The following is a 22,686-nucleotide window of genomic DNA, read 5'->3' as shown; positions in this document are numbered from 1 at the left end:
TTCAGGAGTAATTACTTAAGAAAAGGACAGCAAGATTTGGGGATAGTATCACAATACAACTCTTTATAAAACAGTCAGCAACTTCAGATAATACTCTGAGTTCTTGAATCAACACAAAGAAAGGCTCCCAGCTACAGGCAAAGTCACATTTGCCTTGAGCCAGACCAACATGGAAATCCAGTCCAGGTTTTCCAGAGGGCAGCACCAGGAACTTTAGAAGACCTGTCACACCCAGGCAACTGCCCCTCCAGAAACCTGGAACCCAAAGAGTTCTGGGCTGCTTCCCAGGGGCTTCTGGCTGAGCTGCCTCTAAGGGAAATAGTAAGCGTGACACTAAGCTATGTCCCACTTCCCACAAACAAGCTTTTTGCAGAGGCTAAGGGACCCACCAGACCATACCACCCTGAAACAACCTAGACCAGAAACTTCCCAAGTTAGCCCCCCTCAACTGCCCACCCATCCAATATGATAGCCAACAGGCTCTGGATGGGGGCCGTTGTACTTCTCTGAGTCCAGAATCCACACACTCATGCAAGAGCTTGCTATAAAGTAACCCACTGGCACTACAATGTAGAGAATCATGAAGAATAACCTTATAATGCCACAGAGTACAGACAACTCCATCTCTCAAGTGATTATGGGAGTTAGGCATGCTGTGACCCAGAGCTCATCTCTTTCTTCCTGCCCAGGGCCTCACTCCATAGCTTCCAGGGGAGCAAAGGTAGAAGTATTCTGGCTTTGATAAAATCCAGTTATGGGCTGAGTATGTGGGCTGCTTCTTCTGCCAAACCAAAATGCAGCAATGAGAAAAATTATCCAGAGAATTGGAGCCAAGCCTTGATTTGCCAAGGCTGTTAGGCAAAATGGAGGTCATTTCTTGACTTCCCACCTTGCTTTAGCTAGGATGACCTGGTTTTAGCCCACTTAATAATTAAAATGAAACACTAGCTAATAAAAATACATTTGGATTTGCAAAATAAATTAACAAATGAAGAAAAGAAGAAAATTAAGCCAACAAAAATGCCAGCTTTCCCAAAGAAGCATTTTTGGAAATGTATAATGCATGAGATGTAATAAGCATTTGCAGGACAAGAAAGAAGGAATAGTGGGAAAGAGACCAAGGTAGAACTTACTAGACATTTTCCCAGGCACAAAAATAGAAAAATGAGAGAACCCGGCTTAATTTTACAAAGTCTCATGAGCCATACATTACAAGGAGAGGAGTCTCAAATGGATCCCCTGCCCCTAATTCTGCCATCCTTCCAATAAGACCTCTTCAAGCAAAGAATTTCTACCATGGGTGTGAATTTTCAGAGCACACTACCAGCCCCTAGCTTTGCATTCCTTGGGAAAGGGCAAATTGGGCCCCTGCATGTATCATGACTAGGTTTCAGACAGCCAACCCAGCCAGGGAAATGTCTGTGGCTCCTTAAAATTCTCAAGATCAATGCTTCCATGACTACCGTGTATGTGAACCAGCCATCGAGGGCTCTGATTAAAATGACATTTCTGATTCAGTCTGTCTGGGGTGGAGAATGCAGATTCTTTCTGTGGCTAATGAGCTCCCAGATGATGCTAATGGTGTTGCTTCCATGGATTTCACTTTGAAAAAACCAGGCACTAAAATACACCTGCAAACAGAGAGGGTAGGGGGAGTTAAGTATCCCCGTTCAAATAAACCAAATTACCCTCTGCTTTCAGTTTCTTTCCTTCTTGAAATCACATGTTCAATTAAGAAAGAGGAGTCATGCTTGCAAAATCTTACCCATTAATGACAGCAATATTTAGAAAGATAGAAATGTGTTTCTACTTTAGTCATTCTTAGGAAAATTCCTTTTACAAATGATGTTTTCTTCCATCCATCCTCTCCCTTGCTTTCCCTACAACTCCGCTTTAGGTGACAATGAGCATGATACCCTACAGAAAGCACACCAGCCCAGGGGGAGGGCCACAATGCTGGAAGTCATTCCTAAAAGGGGCAAAATGTTTCAGACAAAACAATTCCCCTTGTTGTCCAACTAGAATGTGAGCAATCTATGCTGTCCTCGAAGCCAGCCCCAGATCCCTACAGAGCTTGCTTTCTTGGCAGTCAGCTAGATTATCCTTGTCTGGGCTTTCATTATCCACTCTTAGATCTTAATCATTCTGAGACATTCCTATTCTCCATGTTGGGGGGAGAACCCCCCCCAAAAAAGAAAGAAACAAATACCTTTCCCATCAAGACCTCACAAAAATCGGAATTTATAGAAATGGCCTAATCCTTCAGGGACCCTTGAAAAATTGTTCCCCAGGGTGGATTCGATGGGTGCAGCCAAGTTTTAAATGTCAACAAAGATGAGGCTTCCCATAAATTCACAAATGTCAAATGGAACTAACTCTGATGTGTGTGTCATATGCAAAGAATTAGGAATGATCAGGAAATAGTTCCTGGAAACAGAAATGTAAGTCTTGACATTTGCTCATTAAATCATTAAAAACTATAACTGAAAATGGGGGTTGGTGTGGGGAAAGTCTTATCTCAGGAATTGAGAGACTAAGAGACCATGACCTTGAAAAATAAGTATTAAATGGCTGAATGGCCCTGCATGCTTATTTGGAATGAAAGGAAAATGATGGAAGATGTCCCATGGTCATCTTTCTTTTCCCCCAAGAAAAGTCCATGAAGAACAGTGGCCCCAATGGGTTATCATTAAACAAAAAGAAACATCTAGTAGTACAAGCAAGTAGTTTGAGCTCTTTTAAGCTGACAGCCATCCTACCCCTCCCTGGTGCTTCCTGTGTTTTGTGTTCTATGTCAAAGTGAAACCCAAACACCCTCAGGAATACTTGGGGAGTTAGTGTATGCATGCAAGTTCTCCTCCACCTCCGCCCAGCTGGCCCAAGTTGTGTTGTATAAAGAAAGCCCTGGGAAGATGGCGAAACCTTGGCCTCCTTGCTTCTCAACAGCCTGCTCATTAATGTTGTAAACTAAAATGGGCAGCAGCAAACCATGGAAAGACACATTATTAAGTCATTACTTTTCCTACCTTCCTCCCTCTCTTTCCTTCCCTCCCTCCCTCCCTTTCACTTCCTCCTTCCCTTCCCCTTCCTTCCTTCCTTCCTTCCTTCCTTCCTTCCTTCCTTTTCTTCTTCCTTTTGGTTTCATAATAAACATTTCTCCAAAATATAGCCTCTACACTAAATACAGAAGAATGAGTAGTGAGGGCTTAAGAAGATGTACAGGTGTTTCCAGCTATGATAAGTCAAGAAAAGCCCAAAGCTGCCATCATTTCCATAGCCTAGACCAGGGACAGCGAACCTTTTAGAGCTTTCAATGATACAACTCATCTGCTGTGGCAAACATGCCATAGGTTCACCACCATTGACCTAGGCCATTGCTAAACGCAATCAAGTTTAATAGCGCAAGTGGAGCCTTTACAACCTTTATAGAACAGGTTGTTTTTCCAGGAAACATTGGTGCAGTCCATATGATAACAGTATACAACAGTAACAAATATCATTATGCTTATTGAGCACTTCCTAAGAATTATGTGCCATGCCTAGTGCTTTATCTTTCTCTCATAGAAGCACCCCAGCAAAATCCTACAAGGTAGAGACCGATGAAAAAAGCAAGGAGCAGAAAAATATGGTAACTTGGCCAAAAGCAACACACCTGAGAAACAGAAGTCATATTCTGAGCGCAGGCCTCAACTGGCTCAGAAGGTGGTGTTTTTGACCAAGGTTCTCAGAGTCTGCATTAGAATCATTTAAGCCCAGGCTATACCTGAGTTCAACTAAATCAGAATCTCAAGGCTGGAAGTAGGACTTAGAAATGTACTGTATACCTAGAACATACCAATAAACTCAATAAAAAAAAAAAGAAATGAGTATTTTTTAAAGCTTCCCAGGTGACTCGTGTGCAGCCAAATTTCAGAAGCAGTGTTCCCAATCACCACTTTTTTATCACCTCTTCAGAAAATAAAGAAGCAGAAGATAGGCTGGGCCCCTCTTAGCTCTCTGTTCAAGTCGTCAGGAAATTTATGTGAAGAGCAAATTAGCAGCTTTCAGTAGATGGAAAGGTTTTGGAAAAGACAAAGGTCAGCAGCAGCCAGCATGATGGGAACTGCTGCTTCAATATGCCCTAAAGGCTCCTGGTGTAGTGCGAGTGACTTCCAGTAGACCACTGGAGAAGGGAGGAAGAGCCCATGAGCTATGTGAGCTAAGCTTGGGCTGTAATCACATCGTTTGGTAGGTGGGAGTTGTTGACTCTCTTTATGACGGCATCTTTGGCTGCTGCAATAGATTTTATTTTTGTTGTTGTTTTTATTCATTTTAGACGGTATTATGCTCACCATTATCTCTGCAGAAGGCCAATATGTCCCCATCTGTGCTGTGTTGAAAGTTAGCTTGGTCTTCTGACTTGTTTTGGGCAATTAAGTGTGAGCCGAAGTGCTGTGCGTCATTTCTGAACTAAAGCATGAAGATCAAGGGCATGATTCATCCTTTTCTCTTCCTCTCTCTACCACATGGGCCAGCAGTGTCCTAGGCAGAAACGAATTCCATCCACTTCAGTGCCAGAGCAAGTGACAAAGGGCGGAGCTGTAGCTGACCACGACAGACACTTTCATGAGTAATACATAAACTTTTCTTGCTATAAGACACTACGATTTGGGGGTCATCTATTATCAGGCTTGTCCTAACCAATACAGTAAAATACTCTTGTTTTTCCTCTACACTCCAGAGACTATGGATGAGCCACACCAGAATGTTCCCTTCTCTGTGGAGCTCTTCTCAGGAGGGAGAGATGGACACACCCAGTATTAGTTGCCTTCTGATACTTTAAATCCTTTTGGAGACTAGAAAGGCCCTAAATAATTGAAATAACCCTTTCTTATAAGTGCATTACAAGGAGATAGCATTTGAAATTAGACACCCAAATCTTCCATTTCTCTCTCCCTGGTCCTTTGACTTTCCACCAAATAAGAGAAGGTTCATTTATAAGGCAAACAGCTTTCTGGCATCCTCTTCAAAACTAGGAGCAGCTTAATTTGACTTCCCACCCTGAAACCAAGGCTTTAACCGATGCAGAAGAAATGGTAAGGGCATAGTGCAAATGACATATCCCCTCCCAAGGTTCAGAAGCAGAAAGCCATGTCGTGTTGCTTGCAAGAAGAACTATACCAGGTTCTATAATATAGCATTAAAGACTTAGAGAAAATTTACAGATCATTTAATCAAATGATTTTTAACCTGGTTCTAACCCCAGAGATTCTGATGTAATCGGTCCAGAATTGGGCCTGGAAATCCATTTCTAAAAAAATAAAACACAATAACCCCCTAGTGACTCTATTGGGCATCCTGGGTTGCAATCTAACCTTTCCCTTGTTGCCCTCAAATGTCCAGAGGGATGGAGGTCATAAAGCTAGCTAGTTAAAGGCAGCAATCAAAACTAACATCTTTCATCCATAATCCTCTCGCTATAATATGCTGCTTTTCAATGCATATGAGTGCTTTTCTAGAAGAGTTACCTGCTCCCATTAATTTAATTAACAGAACAATGACACCACCGATGGCTAGTGTTCTTGCTGGTCTATCTGGGTGTTCAGGGATACCTGTGTACATTTTATTCAGCAATTGGGGATTGATGAATATTATATTGCTGAATGTTCTTCACTAGACAGATCCAGAAAATGCATTTGCTCCTCGAAGCTTTAAAACAGACTATACCTTTCGGAATTGAGCTGATGTCTTTCATAAGCTTGACACCATTGTCACATAAGTGTGGGCGTCTTGCTGGAGCTCTGAGTTCACTATACAGCAAGCTTGTTTGCTCTCAAGGCTGTAGATCCATACATACATACACTCCCACTGCTGGGTTAATGTGTGTCCCTAGAAATGCATGCATGCACACACAGTGTGTGTGGGGGTGTAAGTCAAATCCCCTTTCAGTAATATTTATCAGTAGTCCAAAAGAGAGATATGCATACAAATGAAGGTATAAGTGCTTGGGCCCATTTGCAGAAGCCTGCCCTGGACAGAAGTAGCAACAGAACTCTGCCAAAATACAGTGAAACATTTAAGGCCTCTTTTTTGACTGGATCTCAGCAGGGCTGGAAAAGCCATTTTCCTGCCTTTCAAAAACCATGCAAACTCAATTCTCAAAGCCTAATAGCTCTCACCAAGAATCAGTAATTGGCTTCATTGTCCAAGATGGTCGCTACTCGCAACATACAGCACTTGAAACCTCTCCAGTCAGAAGTGCGGTGTGCTGTGAGTATAAAAGATGCAGTGAAAAATATGTAGAACACCTTATTATTCAAGTTTTATAGTGATCACATATAGAATGTATAACGTACCAGATAAGTTGGACCAATGAAATACACCATTAAAAGTAACTTCATGTGTTTCCTTTTATAGCCTCTAGACATTTAAAAATTACATATGTGACTTGAATTCTATTTCTATTGGACGGTGCTAGACTCGAGGAATCACTGTTTACTTCACTTGATTCAAGTTATAGGTGAAAATTATTAATGACCTTTGAAGACATTGAAGCAGAATAATGCTTTTGTGAAGAATGCAGACTGCCTGAGTTCCAATCATAGTTTAGCCACCTACTATTTGCATACCCTTGGTATTTAACCTCTTCTGCCACATGGTAGTAATTATATACTTCTACCCTGTGGGGCTACTGTGAGGATTAATGGAGCACAATAAGTGTACAATGATTAGAACAGCACCAGGCAGGTGCGAGTACTCAATAGATGTTAGGTATTAGGTATTTATCCAAACCAACTGGATGTTACAATAATTTGAAAGGGGACTGCAGGGTTTTTCAAATTTCAAAAGGATATAATGAAAGAGATTCCACATTCAAGCTAGGGCATAAATAAGAACCATCTTAATAATATACACGAATTTATAAAATAACACTAACACTGAAAACATCCTTTATACATTATCTGGCCAAAGTTTATCATTGAATATTGTACTTATAATGCAGATATATATTGCTTGGGATATGATATAGAATCACAGAATCTCAGAACTGGAAGTTAATTCACCACCATTTATGCTATATATGGACTACTGATTGCAAAGATTCATGGCACAATAGAATACTCCCAAGGTTGAAATGATACGAACCCTTCTAACCTCTCTCTGATGATTTAGAAGATATTTTCAGATTTTTCAGTAAGCAAGGGTCAGTAACAAATGAAGCTTGGAAGTACCCATCTAGGCACTGTCCTAGGTGATGAACGGGACTAGCTTTCACTGTATCATGTGTGTGTCAGTTAGGTAATAAAAACTGAGGATGTTTGACAAAGAATCTACACACACTGACAGAAAAGCTCATTTCTGCATCTCCCATCTCCAAATTGGTGTTATTTGCTCTAACTCTGCAAGGGCCCTTAATCTCCAGGATGACATGGGCTGATCTGATTTATGGTTTGGCTCACGGATGCTGGAGAAAGCATCTTTCAAAGTCTGCTGTCACCCCACCCACCCTGATTCTACCCATGTACAGCTGGCAGTCTGTCCCACATGCACATTTCTGCTTATCCAGAGTGTTGTCACTCTAAACCACCTAGATGCAGAGAAAATAAGAAAAAGAATTACAAAGGAAGCAGCTCTATAAGTGCAGCAGACTCCAGAGAAATTGCTTAGCATCGAAACCAGAGTTTCTGCACCTCAGCAATTCTGCCATATGAGGTGGGGCTTTTCTTCATTTTGGGTGTTCTCCTGTGCACTGAAGGATATTTGGCAGCTTCCCCGGCCTATAGCTACTGGATGCCAAGTTGTACCTTACCAAAGTCATGACAACCTAAAATGTCTGTGGATATTGCCAAGTGTCCTGGGAAGGGGCACACTTGGCCAAAGTTGAGACCCAATGTTCTAAATCAGTGAGTGTCTACCTTAAGTGTACATAAGCATCATCCTGAACCCATGATACTTTGATTCAGGAGGTCTGGGGTTGAGCCCAGGAACCTGTGATTGTAACAGACTTCCTAGAAGGATTCTGATGTGGGTGGTCTGAAGTTCACATTGTGATAATCATTGATCTTACAGCCTGCATGCACACCCAGGTCAAAATTAAGGCTACAGAAAGTATGAACTTGAAACCAAAGCAGAACCAGTTAAACAAATGAGCCATGTGATATATAAACTGCTCAATTGTGTAGAGCTACACATGGGAGAAATCAGGTACTGGGATTGAAGAAGTTGTGGAATAGAAAAGAACCCATTTGTAACCCACCATGGGAAATTAAGAATGAGCTGAGCTCACGCTGTAATTTTACCTCCTGGGAAGCACTGAATGCAGGTGAATAATATATCTACCAAGGTTTCACATTAATCTTTTCCTCTCTAAGAAGGAGCTGAGCATTTACAGAATTCTGTTTCAGCTCATAATAATCTGACATTTGATTTTAGGTTTAAACCACTTCCAAAGAACCTGCATGTGGGGAACCAATATTCTGAAGGCTTATTAAACAGAGTCACAGTACCCAGGTGAGTTACAAGAGAATGAGTGGGTGAGACCAGGTGGATTGTAGAGCAGGGCCTCCTGTAGGGACATTTTCACTTGAAATGCCACTTCCTGTATCTGGCCACAGTCCCTAGTGAGCTCATCTGGGTGCAAAGGGGCTTTGTGTTTCACATATCAGCCTTGTTCAGTAGGAAAAAAAAATCCCAGTTAAAAAACAAAATTCCCGTCAAGCTGCCATTGACAGGTATCTGAGTTTAGGTTTAGAAGCAAGACCTACAATCAGGAGGCCAAGTGGAAGTACAGACAGTTCCACTATAACACTTGTTTTGAAAATGTGAATTTGTTCCAACCTGACTAATACATTAGGGAATGATCCGGGCATCACAGGACTTTCATGTTTGCCTATGCACAATTTTGTCTGCAAAGAAATGGTAGGTGAAGGAAGAAAAGTGCACCCAGCAGAATTGAGCCACATTTACAACACACACATACACACACACACACACACACACACACACACACACCCTCAGACATCTACCAGTTACCCCAGGAGTCATAGCCACCCATATTTGGTGTCACAATATTCCACCTAGATTCTGACAACCCCCCTTTTATCCCTGCATGGTAAATCACAACCTGCAATTCTTTCAATGCCCACAAGGTACCTTCGGGCCTTTCTTCTAGGTAAAAGGCCATATTTATTGTTGTATTTATGCATTTTAAACCATATAACATGTGTAAATTTGTGCTACCTTTTTATTAGATTTTCATCTTATTGTTTATGTGTTGCTAAATTTTTGAACATTGTGCTCCTAGTCCCATTTATCCCACAAGCCTTGTGGTTTTTACTGCATACATTTGCATAGCACAATGATTTTCTAGGAACGCATTTATCATGTTACAGAAGAATTGACTATAGTCTATTAGGGGGCGAGGAAATGCTGGTAAGGAAGTACAGAAACAAGGGAGTGAGACAGGAAGGAAAGGTAGCTTATAAAGCCGTGGTGACCGGAGTCTCATCTCCAGACTAAGAAATCCAGGGAAGTGGTACAAGACATGGCTCAGATTTATCCCTCCGGAGAGGCAATGGAGATGGGGTATTTATATGTCAACTTCTCTAGGGTCCCGGCTGAGGGCTTTTCTTGCAGGCGGGTGTTGATTCCACACTTCTATGTACTTAGGAAAGCAAGGATATATGGTTACTGATAGATGGAAATCCCACTGGAGCACATTACTGATGTGGTAAGACCCAAGGGATATGAGTCATCTCCCTCTAAGCATCTGCCATGAAGTAAAAAACAAAACAAAGAGGGAAAGATGCTGCAGAAGAAAAACAAGAGTGTGGGAAGCACACTGCCAAGCCTCTCACTATAAACCAGTGTCTGCCAAGCTTGCCTGGTACTGAGGGGTCACCCAAGGTTTGTTATGCTACAGATTCCTGGAACCCACCCTACATTTATTGAATCAAATTCTCCAGAGGAAGAGTTTAAGAAGCATCGTTGGGATGAACAAACCTCTCTCCTCCCTACTGCCACTCTCCAAAAGTGACTGTCACCCTGCAAGCTTGGGAAACAGCGCCACACAAATAATCTGCTAGTTCTGCCAGATTCCCACTGAACTCAGAAGAAGTTTCTGTCTTGGTCTCCAGAGCAGAAATGTGACTGGGAGTCACTGTGGCAGGGGCTTAAGGTGATGCTCAGTCCATTCATCCTGCGAATGCACCCTTTCTCAGGAAACAAAGAGGTGACAGACTAGCTGTGGTCATTTGTCTCTTTCCTCAATCTTCAATGGCAGCAAGTGGCTTATGGAGAGTTTGAGGGGCCAGGTACGGCCTCTCATCCAAGGTCACATCCTGCCCACCCACAAGTTAAGTCCCTTAAGGCCCCAGAACAGCTTCTCTCCTCCTAAATTGCTGTACATTTAATCTCTTAGTTTAAGGCCAAGGCAATCCCACCTCACCACCCATGGCCAAGCACAGAACTCGAATCCTGCAGACAGTAAGCCCATTTACAACCAAGATCACTCTCTTGTGCACCAGCCTCAATTCCTTATTTTCCCTTAACTCAAAATATGGTCCGGTCTGTGCCCAGTCAACCGAATAAGCCCCTCATCTGCACTAGTGAATGAAATGACTTGGTGGAGAATCTTGCTCTAGAGTCAATGAGTAAATAAACATATATCTTTTGTGAAATCAGCCATGGAAGACGTATGGCCACATCCAAAGAATCCAGAAATAAAATGTCAGAGTAAAGATGCTGGAGTTAATTTTTACATGCAACAATGTATATGATTCAGAGGGACAGTATCATCTCTCAGGGCTAAGGGGAAAGGGAAAGGCTAGCCATTGGACTCCTTTGGGAAATCCTAAACAGCTTCAGCACTTGATTTATAACCTCACTACCTAAGAACCACCTCAGCTGTTGCTGTAGAAACATGCTTACCTTGGACAGGGGCTTCAATTAGGCATTGGGGAAAGCAATGCTTCATTAATGGCAGTTCTCACTGGAACCCTCTCTGCATGACACCTTCCAAACACATTCTAACAAAAATAGAAGCAGGTATCTGCAGGACAGTAAGCCCACGATAAGGAATGAGACTTAGATGGCATAGCTGTCCAGCAGTCAGAGAAAGGAGTGGTAGCATTAGCCCTCCAAGGAGAGTAAAGACAAATTGCTACATTCCAGAAAGGCACTCAGAACTTGGAATCTGCTCTTACTGCACACTTGGCTGATGCCTCTTACTTCTGGGGTTGTCATCTCAAAAAGGAGAGATGGTTCCTATGAACCATCTCAAGTTAATGAGAAGATAAGGGGAAGTGTCCAAACACAGAGCAAAACAATGATTTCTAAATGTAGTCAAGAGTAATGCTGGCTGGGGACATTTTTCAGGGTTAAGAGCTTTTATAATGCTTACTCCAGGTAGTAAAGTGTGTTGACTAACAGATATGGGTAGCATGTTACCATACGCAGGGTTATATTTGCTGCATGAGTGAGCACTGTACAGAGATTCTAGAGTTGTCTACTGCTACTGCTGCTGTTGTTGCTACTGTTATGATTGTACCACGGTTGCTTTAAAACCAGCCTTTATTACAATTCGCTTTTGCTTTACAGAAAGCAGTTTACATATGTTGTTTTTTTAAACACCTCTGATTACTGATCGGAAAAACACAGTTGAATGATCATAGAAGACCCAGTACCGTCTCTTTTTAAGATGTGTGATCTTGAGCAAGTTCCTCAACCTCTTGGAGTCCCAGTTTCTTCATTTGTAAGATGGAGATGCAAGCTGTAAAGCTAGCTCTTCCTATCTCAGATGGTTGTTATAAGGGTCGAATAAAAATGTTACTCTGTAAAATTTTTTGTAACAGTACCATAGCATAGACATTCAAGTTAGTTATGATTATTGTCTGAAGTTCAGGAATATGTGCCTGCCAACAACACCAGAGAGTGGCTGATCCATGAAAGGTATTCTATCAAATCCCATATGGCAGTCAGGCTTTCATTGCCATGTCATAATATGAGTTAGTCCCCAAAGAAGGAATGTAAGGACAGCACCGTAGTGTGGCTATAGCAAGCTCCATCACACAATAGTTACACAAAGGCTTTAGCTTTGACTGTTATATTCAACCTTTACTAGTGTGCTTAACCTCAATATACACAAGTTTCTACATACTGTTTCCTGCTACAGGCCTCAAAGAAATGAAAACTGGTTCGCAAACAAACACATGCATACATGCTATTTGCACACAGCACTAGTCACAACAACCAAAAGGAGGAAAGAGTCCAAGTTACATCAGCAAGTAAATAAAGAAAAGACGGTGTATATATGGACACTGGAATACTACTCAGCCATGAAAATGAAGAAAGCACTAATACATGCTATAAAGTGAATAGACCCTAAACATTATGTTACATGAACGAAGCCAGTCACAAGAGGGTTAATTTGTGATTCCAACTATATTAGATACCTAGAAAAAGTAAATCCATAGAGACAGAAGACAGATTGGTGCTGTAAGCAGAGAAGGGAATGGGGTTTCTTTCTGGAGTGATGACAACGTTTTGACAACTGACAGAGATGATGGTTGCACACTATTGTGAATGCACTAGATGCCACTGAATTATTCACTGCAACAATGGCTGCTTTCAGGGCCAAGGATTTAGCTCAATGGTTCTGCTGCCTGACTTGCAAGCTCAAGGACTCGATCCCTGATACCACCCCCCCGAAAAAAAAAACCAAAACAAACAAACAAACAAAAAACAGTGGCTGCTTTTATATTATGTGGACTTTAAAATGACACAGTTCCCAAATACTAGTAATATCAATCCCTACCCTAGGCTTACTATGAGGATTCAATGAGACTGTATGTATAAGATATAGTGCTACACCTGGCACGGAGTTCTCACCTTCATCATTCTTGCTCCCTGTTTTTAGAGAAAGGGAGTTAAATACCAAAGCCACATTGTGAGCACTGAACTAAATAAAGACTGAATCTCTTTCTTGGCTCTTAATAAAAAGGGCTAATCCGACTTGTGCTGGGAAGAGAGAGGAACACACCCCTTTCCCTCCCCTCCCTAATACAAAACCGCTAATAGTTTTGGTCTATATTGTGGGCAATATGCAAGTGAGGGAAGTCCATGATAAACCCTGGCAGAGCAAGCCATCTATTTGCTAAAATTTCCCACCTACAACCGAAAAAGAAGCAACTAAGTTTCACATTCTAAAAGGGAAAATCCTCCCTGGCAAGAAGCATGGAGAATCCCCAGAGGGGAAATTCACTGGGGGATTTAAAAACACACCTGGGATGTCTTGTTATTCTTCATTTTTTAAAATTTCGATCTTTATTACAGTGTGGTAAGGTGTGGTTTCAGGTATTTGTGTTTTTCTAGCTCAAAGCAAAAATCCAGCAAAAGTGAAGGCTGGGAAAAGCATGACAGACCAATTCATAGGAGCAGACAAGTCACAATAGAAAAGACCTCAAAACATAAATAGCCCAGATGTCAAAACAATAGTAACATCTTAACTCATTTCATATTTTTAATGATCCGTGAACTAATTACCCATTATGAAGCCTATAAAACATGGCATTAACAAAAGGGTAGAGATTTGTGTCCTGATTTTATTTGCTGGCTACATTGGGATTGTCTCTTTTAGCAAAAACCCTAAGAAAAACCTAGCCAATAGGATTGTATAATCCAAATATAGGCTGGGGGGAAAAACCCATCTATATAAAGTAGCTAGGAATCTTAAAAGTAGATACTTTGTACTATACCAGAATAAGATTAGTTATCTAATTCAACTGCTATTTTCCCCAACCTGAAGTACAGCTAGAGGAACACATGTCATAGATTTATGCCTTAGAAATGAATGAACCTGAAAACACCAAATAAGTGGCATGATGGAATGAATTCCATAATAGCCACATCTACTTGACAAAATCTAATGTCCAACTTTCCTAGCTGCAAGGGAGTCTGAAAAATGTGGTTTCCAGCTTTCCAGCCTCTCTAGTACATTACAGAAAAAGATACCAAAAGAAAATGAGAATAGATGTAAGATGCCAACCCACTGTTTCATCAAGAATTAGAAAGACAGAGATTTTTGTAGTTACCCCTCACTCTCCAGGAATTACCAATAGTCACAAGGACAGAAAAGTAGAAATTCAAATGCCAATAATTTATGCAGTTCGCTCAGCCTGAGTGCACTTGACTTTAAGTAGTGTGTGTGTATGTGTGTGTGTGTGTGTGTGTGTGTGTAATTCCTGTCTCTCTTGCAAATATGTTGGTGAAAATAAGAGATGGGAAATGCAACCTGCTGGTGCTGTTTCTATAACAGGGTTTGGAGAGGCAAGATTATAAAATGTGTACTTGGTTCTACCTTAAATTTCATGCATGGCCTCTTATTTCCATATTTCCCAGTTCTATTTCTGTGGGACCCAGAAAGTGATGATCTGGCTGAGAGTCAGATGAGGAGAAATAATGCTGGCTGTGAGAATTAAGTGAGATAATGTAGAGGAAAGCAACTGAGGCCCGAATGGATATTTTTCCAGGTTTTTAAAGGTGATTGGTTAGAAGAAGGGAAAGATCCTACATTTGGCCATCTTCCCTCCATAGGTCTCAGCTCTATATTAGACACACACACACACACACACACACACACACACACACACATGATTTTCAACATTGCCCCTGTAATTTAGTGAAAGCAATCAAATTTTGAGTCAAGAAGCCTGGATCTGATTCTCTGTTCTCTCACTGCTTGACTCCAGCAACTCACTTTCCCACCCTGAACCTTGGCTTTCTCATACGGAAAAGAACACTGATCCCAACATCACTATTCATTATGCAGATTAAACAAGAGAGTGTGATCCGTGTTCTACAAAGTAAATCCCAGTGAAAATGATAGCTGTCATTTGAAATCAGTGAATATACCCTCTATGACCTATTTCAGATGAGCAAAAGGGAAAACCCTGGTAATACTCAAAGTCTTTTCAGGTGAGAAGAAAGAAGGCTCTCCTGTAAACACAGGCATAAATAGTGCAACCTAATTGGAGAGCAATTTGGCTGTGTCTTTCCAAATAGAAAACGTACCACTCTTTGAACTGGCAATTCTCCTGTATGGAATCTACTCCCAGATATACTTGCAAATGCAAGCCAAATTATGTGTAAAAGAATATACAATGCATCAACATTGATAGCAAAAACATGGAAAAAAATCTATGTTTGTTATTGGGGACTAGTTCAATAAATTATGCAGGTGCAAATACTATGCACCTGATGAAAAGAATAGGCCATGCATTTGGAACTAGAAATATGTGCACAAATACATACGCATAGAAATTGAATCAAACCTTTTTAGAATGATACGCATGAAGTTATCAGTGTTTACCTTTAGAGAGAAGACTAGAAAGCAGGGAAAGTAGGGCTTTCACATTTCATTTATTTTATTCCTTTCTTTAGAGTTGGAGGTTTTATTTTTAACCATGTGCATGATTTTTTTTAAATGTTGAATTACACACTATAAAAAAATTAGCAAATGGAGTAAAGAAACCTCTTTAGCAAGTGGGTGTTGTAATAATAGAGACATCAGCAAATGAAAATACCAGATTCGGCATGAGCTGGCCTAGCTCAGTGTTTAGGAAATGCTGTGCTCTTGGCTGCCAGTTCCCCCAATCTCCCTGATATCCTTGTCTTTGGGAATCATGAAAAGTAGAAGGAACAGAGGAAAACAGGAATGAGAAGCTAAAGAAAATAAATACAAAATTATTTCTAAGATAAATGGGGAAAACGTGATGTAAGAACAGGGTGAGAAGAATTCAACACAAAACCTCATTTTCTCTGCCTTGGAGCTGTGAAGTGAGGCATCCCAGAGTCTGTTTCGCATCTTCACATACAGTTTGCATTTAAGTCAATATGTTTGCCACAAGGATGGCTGTGCGAGAATCATACATGTTAGCTGAGGATTCCCACAACAGGTAGCAGACATGTAATCTTCTCACAGAAGACTCCTATTCTTCCTAATATTTATACAGCTACATATGCACAGATGGGCACCAGCAGAAAAGAGCAAAACTTTCCAATCTGTGCAGACTCCAAGCTGTAGACACCATTGAAAAAATCATGAAAGCCAGTGTGTCCCTGGTGTCTCTCAGAACCCTGGCTCCAGGGGATGTTAATAAAACTGCTACTTGAGTAGATTTCTTGGTAACATAAGGATGCTAAACACTTGAAATATCAAAGTTGTGTAGGTTTCCCAACTATAGAACATCTATAGGATCTTCTAACATAATCACTGTGCTGTGAATCCCAAGACTGTGGTATGGCATGCAGTGTCACCCAGACTGATGGGTCTTAAAAAGTGCTTTTGGAAGCCAATTCATTTAAGAGTTATTTTTCCTCCTCCACATTGAGACCAGCGAATGGGTCCAGCACTTAGAAGGGATGTCATGGAATGTTATACCCCAAAGAATTGTCTCAGCATATAGATTAGGGCAAGAATTATCAAAGTCAGGTGCTGTGACTATAAGAAAAACCCTGAAATTATCACTGCCCCCCATCATATGGGGGAATGAATTTAGAAATCATACATTTCAACTTCTTCATTGCATAAATAAGGAAATGGAGCTCCAAATAATTCTAAATAGAGAGGGAACAGCCCTAGCAATTAAAAGTTGGGACTCTGGAGCCAGAATGCCTGGATCCAAACTTCAGCATTCTAAAAGACCTTGGGTAAGTCATTTGACCTTTCTGGGCCTCCGTTTCCTCACATATAAAATGAAGGTAACAGCACTTTCTACGACAATACAAATTAAGTAGGCTTCTGTCAGTAAGGAACACAGAACTGTATCTGGCATGTAGTAAGTGCTAGATAAGTGCTACTTTAAGCAAAATAAAGTCACCAGGACCTCAAGATCCTAAACTAGGGCATCTTCACTCCAGCAGTATCATTCTCACACGACGTTTCCACGCTAATAAAACAGTGACATAAAAAAGTGAAACCCAAAAGATAATGATTTGGACATCATCAAAAAGCCAATATTAATGGCAGGTTAATAGTCTCACCATTGCCAGAACAAATCCTATGAATTTAAATGACACTTTTCACTCCAGAAACAAATCCATACTGTATCATTGTTTAAATATATGGGCCAGAAAGGCAAGGGATACATTGATTTTTTTTTTCTTGCCAGCATTAAGGCTCTAGAAAGATTAGGTCATTTTTTACAAAGTTGTTCACAGCCTGCATTGGGGACTAGAGAGGTGGGGATTGCAGACTCAGAATTTCAGAGGCATGGCAGAGGGAAGAGCCAAACGTGGAAAAATGAAAGCAAAACTCAAAGGAAAATGAGGTGTGTTTCTGGCAGGTAAGTGGATAAAGTTGGGGTATGGAGGTAGGTTGAGGTCTCCCTTTTTGATTTGTTCTAAAGTAGATGTGTTGTACATTTTAGAAGGCTCTCACATTCTTAAATGCAAGCTGTTCTTAAGTCAAATAAATGACACTCACTGCCTAGTCCTGGCACTTGAATTTCAGCCTGAACGCTAAAATGTGCATTTGTGACCTGGAGCATGGAGAAGGTTCCAGACATGAAGGAAGAGAAGGAAGGCAGAGGGTGTGGGAAATGTCTGCCTGTACACTGGCTTCCAGGGCTTCTCCTCAGTCTCAAAGGTTAAAACTGGGCAGGGTCAAAAACCTGTTCAAGACATAGTGTTCACCTGACCTTCCTGGGGAAACCTGATCCTCCCAAAGCTAGGAAGTTCCCTTCCAAATTCCAGGAGGAGAAAACGAGACATTCTCCATACAAAAGAAAAAAACAGAAGGCACCTGTGCAGACCAATGGACTCTTTTTTTTTCCAAGTTGACGTAGGCATAAATTTCGAGAGATGTTTAAAGAGTTGGCCTGTGTTATTGAGCACTGAGGTTACAAAAATAAAAAATAAAAGAATTAACTGAGTTAAATGAACTCTCCACCAAACAATTAAAAGTGGAGTCATAAACACCAGAAGCAACGCCACAGGGAAACTGCTTTCTTTGAAGGTGTTCCAAAGACTCCTAATATTCCCAAACAGGTTGGCCAGAGCCTCATTTTCCAGCACAGACAGTGGTCTTATTTTATGAACCCCAAATTTGTGTATTTGGGTGCTCATTGAGGTGAACTATCTGAAATTATAACTGTCTAGAACATTCCAGACTTTTGGTTACTCCAGCCACATATCCTTCTCCTCCTTTTTCCCCACCTTGGCTGTGGCTTTAAGATAAATCCCTCCAGATACCCCAATCACTTTTTTGGTTTCCCAAAGAAAGGCTATTAGATCTCATCGATTTTTGCAACCCCATAAACTAGGAATGCAGAAGATTTTAACCATAACAATAGCTGTCACTCATTAAATATTTATGACCTGATAGATACTTTTTACTCTCATGGAATCATCCAAATAACCCTTTAAGATATATACTATTATATTCCCATTTGGGGGTGAAACAAGAGAGTTTTGGAACAGTTAAGGTCTTCACTAAATAAGGTCCCAGAGCTAGGATGAAAGTGCACATCTATGATCCCAGGACTCTTGGAGGCTGAGGCTGGAGGATTGCAAGTTGAGACCAGCCTGGACAACTGTGTGACTTAGGGAGACCCTGCCTCAAAAATTTAAAAAATATTTTTAAGGACTACAGATATAGCAAAGGCCCTGGGTTCAATCCCCAGTACCAGGAAAAAACAAAACAAAATAACAAAAAAAAAACGTACATATCTGATAAGTGATGAAACCAAGACCCAAATCCTAGTCTTCCTAAGGCATCCCCCCCACTCACTTGTCCCTGTGCTGTGCTGCCTCAAACCCTTGTCATTCTCTGCTGAATGAGCTGACAATATCTATGAAGACCTAAAGTCCCAAGTGTAGCACCCTGTAAAGCTCATGGACCCCTTCCCCTAACCTTACAAAGAAAGGGAGCCACAGTCCTATTTGTTGCTAATGCTACTTCTGTAGAGTGGAAGTGCTAACTAGGTATTTCAAGAGGAAACATGGCCAGACATTACAACAAACAAGGATGGGATCACAGTAGGGGCATTTCTATGAATCCTTGCCACTCCCTCTACAACATCTAGATGACAAACACATGATATGATGCAGTTACAATCAAGAGAGGCTCCAAGCAAAAGAAAATCTGACCTCAGCCTAGCAAACATTCACTTCAGTCATCTGGGTTCCCCTGGTTTATGGCTTAAGAAAGCAATTGCATCTACCACTGCTCCTATGTCTGCTGTTTGCTTTCCATACCTCAAAGCCCCAGCTTGTGAATCACCTCAAGCCCAGACTGGGAAAGACACCGGCCTTCCTTTCCCAACTAGTATAGGATTTTTTTCATCATGCCACTTAACCTGGTTTTCAGTTCACACATGTGCCTCAGAATCCTTTGCAATATAAAATCAAAGTGGCTTCCAGGCATGGTGGAAGTCGCAGACTCAGTAAACATGATTAAAACAGCAACATGTACTCAGACTTACAGCCAGAAAAAGATGGATTAGTAAACACAGTCCTTTTATAGCATTCTAATTGTGCTTAGTACAGTATTTACCCATCCATAGGAAGCCCATGTCCTTTGGGAGCCCTGGACGGCAATGCGTACAAGCCAATAGTGTTATCTATTTCCACTCACTGGTTGTCACAGAGGATGGTAAGGAGAACGCTCCCCTCCTAAATCCCCTTTACCAGGCCTATGTATCTATCATCCAGCTGCTGCGAGTGGTACTGGCTCACATCTTCCTCCTTCTCTGGAGAGTTACCTTGCCTGGAACGTAAGTTGCTCCTTTCCTACAGGAAGCTCCCAGCCTTTGACTGATTCATATAGCTACAAAAGCCCTACAGATCAAAGTTAGGCTCTCTCTAAGACCACACCCTAGCTCATCCATCTTGTCTCCCATTCAGCTTCCTTCAAATCCCTGAGAGCCCTCTTTCAATAAATCACATGCCCTAGAAACCCTGTCTCAGATCTTGTCTCTAGGGAACTTGACCCATGACACAAAGCTAGAAGCAATAATAACTAAGAGAGTAAAACTATAATCAGACACCCATGATAGCAACACTCTGGATTCACCGCAATTGGTGGTGAGATATGCTTTCAAACAGGGGCAAAGTGGCGTCCTTATTTAGGGGCAGGAGATGGACCAGATATGGAAGGGACCATGAGGCTGGACTGGGAAATGGCAGGCAAGCTTGTGTCCCCAAGTAATACAGAAGGAGACTGAGTCCCTGAGTCCCCAGGGACTATTCTCCTAGCCCAATCTCTCCAGATAAGTCAATAAAAGAATGTGAACTCACCAAGAGATTGCTGGACTATCCTAGCCTATCTTTATCCTGACCCAGGTTGATCTCTATTAATATTTAAGCCACAGAAGGTCTCTGCCACCAGAGACCACAGCCTGGGGTAGGACAGATGTGGATGACACATTCAGACTCCGGGAACACCTGGCCAGGTAACTATGTAGGCTTTGCCCAATTTTTTATTCCTCTATTAGTGCAGTGTTTTATTTACATGGTATAAGGGTGTTTTACTGCATTAGAGTTAAGGCTATTAAATCCAAAGTGAAAAACAATTAAATTCCCACCACTTTTTACCCACTAACTTCTCTCTACACAAATACAAGAGGAAGAAGCATAGTATGAGTACTCATTGCATGAACAAATCAGGAAACCTCACCCAGCTGTCCAGAAAACCCAAAGGAAGGGCATCAAAGCTACAACATTTTTCTACATAGCTATGGTTTGAGGAAGTCAAGGCTAGGATCTCTCCACTATTTCTCCAAAAACATCTGCTGTAAACATAATGGAAGCCGGCACTCGGCTCCTCTTGTTTTTCCAGCTGTTCAGAAGTCTATCACATTGGACCCCGAAGCTACATAAAAAGGATAGCACCTTCTTAGCAATATGGCTTCTATCATCTAGTAGCCCCAAACCTAAACATCATGGATAAGAACTAAATCATGCCATTAAAAGACTGCTAGACCATACTAAGTCAACTGCATGGCATAATCTCTTAACTACAACATCATGGAATGCAAAATAATGTGGTGTTTTGCACCCCAGCCTTTGAGTTAACCCTTGTGAGAACAGTTCCTATTACTCCTGAACCTTAGGGCGAGGCTAGATTTTTATCACAGGATGAATCAAATGGAGGCAGGAGTGGGAGGCCATCAAAGGACTCTCTCTCTCTGCCTCCTCTGAGATCCCAGCAGGGATGAGATCAGTAGAGTTCAATGAGGAGATAATGCCACAGGCACAGGAGATCTCTTATCCTCCCTGATGGTGGAGTTTCCATTAGAAAGACTAGTTTGGAGAATAATTTGGCGAGACTGTAAAGACTGAAGAGGAAAATCTTTTGACCCAGAAACTTCATTTCTAGTTGAAATTTTTGTACCTAAAACAATGGCTATCATCAATGCCAGCTGCACATTGGAATTATCTGGGGAACTTTTTAAAAAAATACAAATGCCTGGGCTCCACTTCCAGTGATTCTGAATAACCGGGCTGGGTGCTGCCTAGAACGGTGACTTTTAAAAGGTCCCTAGGCAATTCTGATGCGTAGAAAAGATTGAGATCCACTGCCCTAGAGACCTTTTCTCCCATGTGCCATAAGAACATTTGACATAATTATTTGTGACAGCATTGTTTGCAAGAGCAAGAAATTGGAAGTAGCCTAAATACCATCAATAGGAAAGTGCATAAATAAATTGTACCGTATTCCTGTAATAGTATTCCTCCGGCTAGTTAAAGATGAATGCAGTAAAACCATGTGAATAAATGTTTAAAAAATGAGTTACAAAATAATACATACAGTGTGATGTGACTTATGCCGAGTTTTAAAATATGTCAATACCATTTTTAAATATATACAGGTGAAGCAACAATATTAAAGACGTCAAAGTAAGGAGGACTGATAGACACAAAAATTAGGGTGATGGTTAACCCGGGAGGAGACAAGGTATAATCAGATTAGGCAGAAAACACAAGGGCCTTTGATTCCAACTGTGGCATTTCATTTCTTTAAACAATATAAAGCACGTATGGGAGAAATGTTAGCTGTGGTAAGTTGAATGCGCATATATAGCCATTAGGTTATTTTCTGTCCCAAAGCCCGCACAATGCTTAAAATCACAGAACATAAAAGTGATCAGGCAAATAAAATGACTCAACATATGCATAAGCCCCAAATTCATCATAAACTTAACAATGCAAAGAGCAGACAGTGATTTCTCAAAAGAAATTAAACAAAACCTTGAAGACCTTTCAGTATTTAGGTTGTATTAAGTCCCTAGAAAAAGTCCAAAGCACTAGCTGCATAATATCAAATGATGCCATGAACATTTAAAACAAAAAAGCACCTGTCAAAGGAAATGAACAGGGTACTGTACATTTCACATGTTCCCATCTATTCAGTGAGCATTTCTTTTTTTGAGAACGTATTGTATGCCTGGCTCTGAATGAGGTGTAGGGTTTCTCTTTTATCTCTTCCCAATCATGAATCCAAATGACCATGAGTTTCCTTTTTCATTGGTATGAGTTTGCAAAACCATGCTATGAACCACAGAAATGATTTTTCCTGGGCCAGGGTTTTCCCATTTTGGTTTAAGGGCATCAAATATCTCCAATTACCTCCACAAATGGTGGTGAAGTGAACAACAACAAAAAGGTCCTGCGAACAAGCTTACTTTTACGAGAGAAATTATATATATA

This window comes from Fukomys damarensis, unplaced genomic scaffold (genome assembly GCF_012274545.1).
Source record: "Fukomys damarensis isolate Sample0158 unplaced genomic scaffold, DMR_v1.0_HiC HiC_scaffold_39, whole genome shotgun sequence".
Lineage (NCBI taxonomy): Eukaryota > Metazoa > Chordata > Mammalia > Rodentia > Bathyergidae > Fukomys > Fukomys damarensis.
This window is presented reverse-complemented; position numbering follows the sequence as displayed.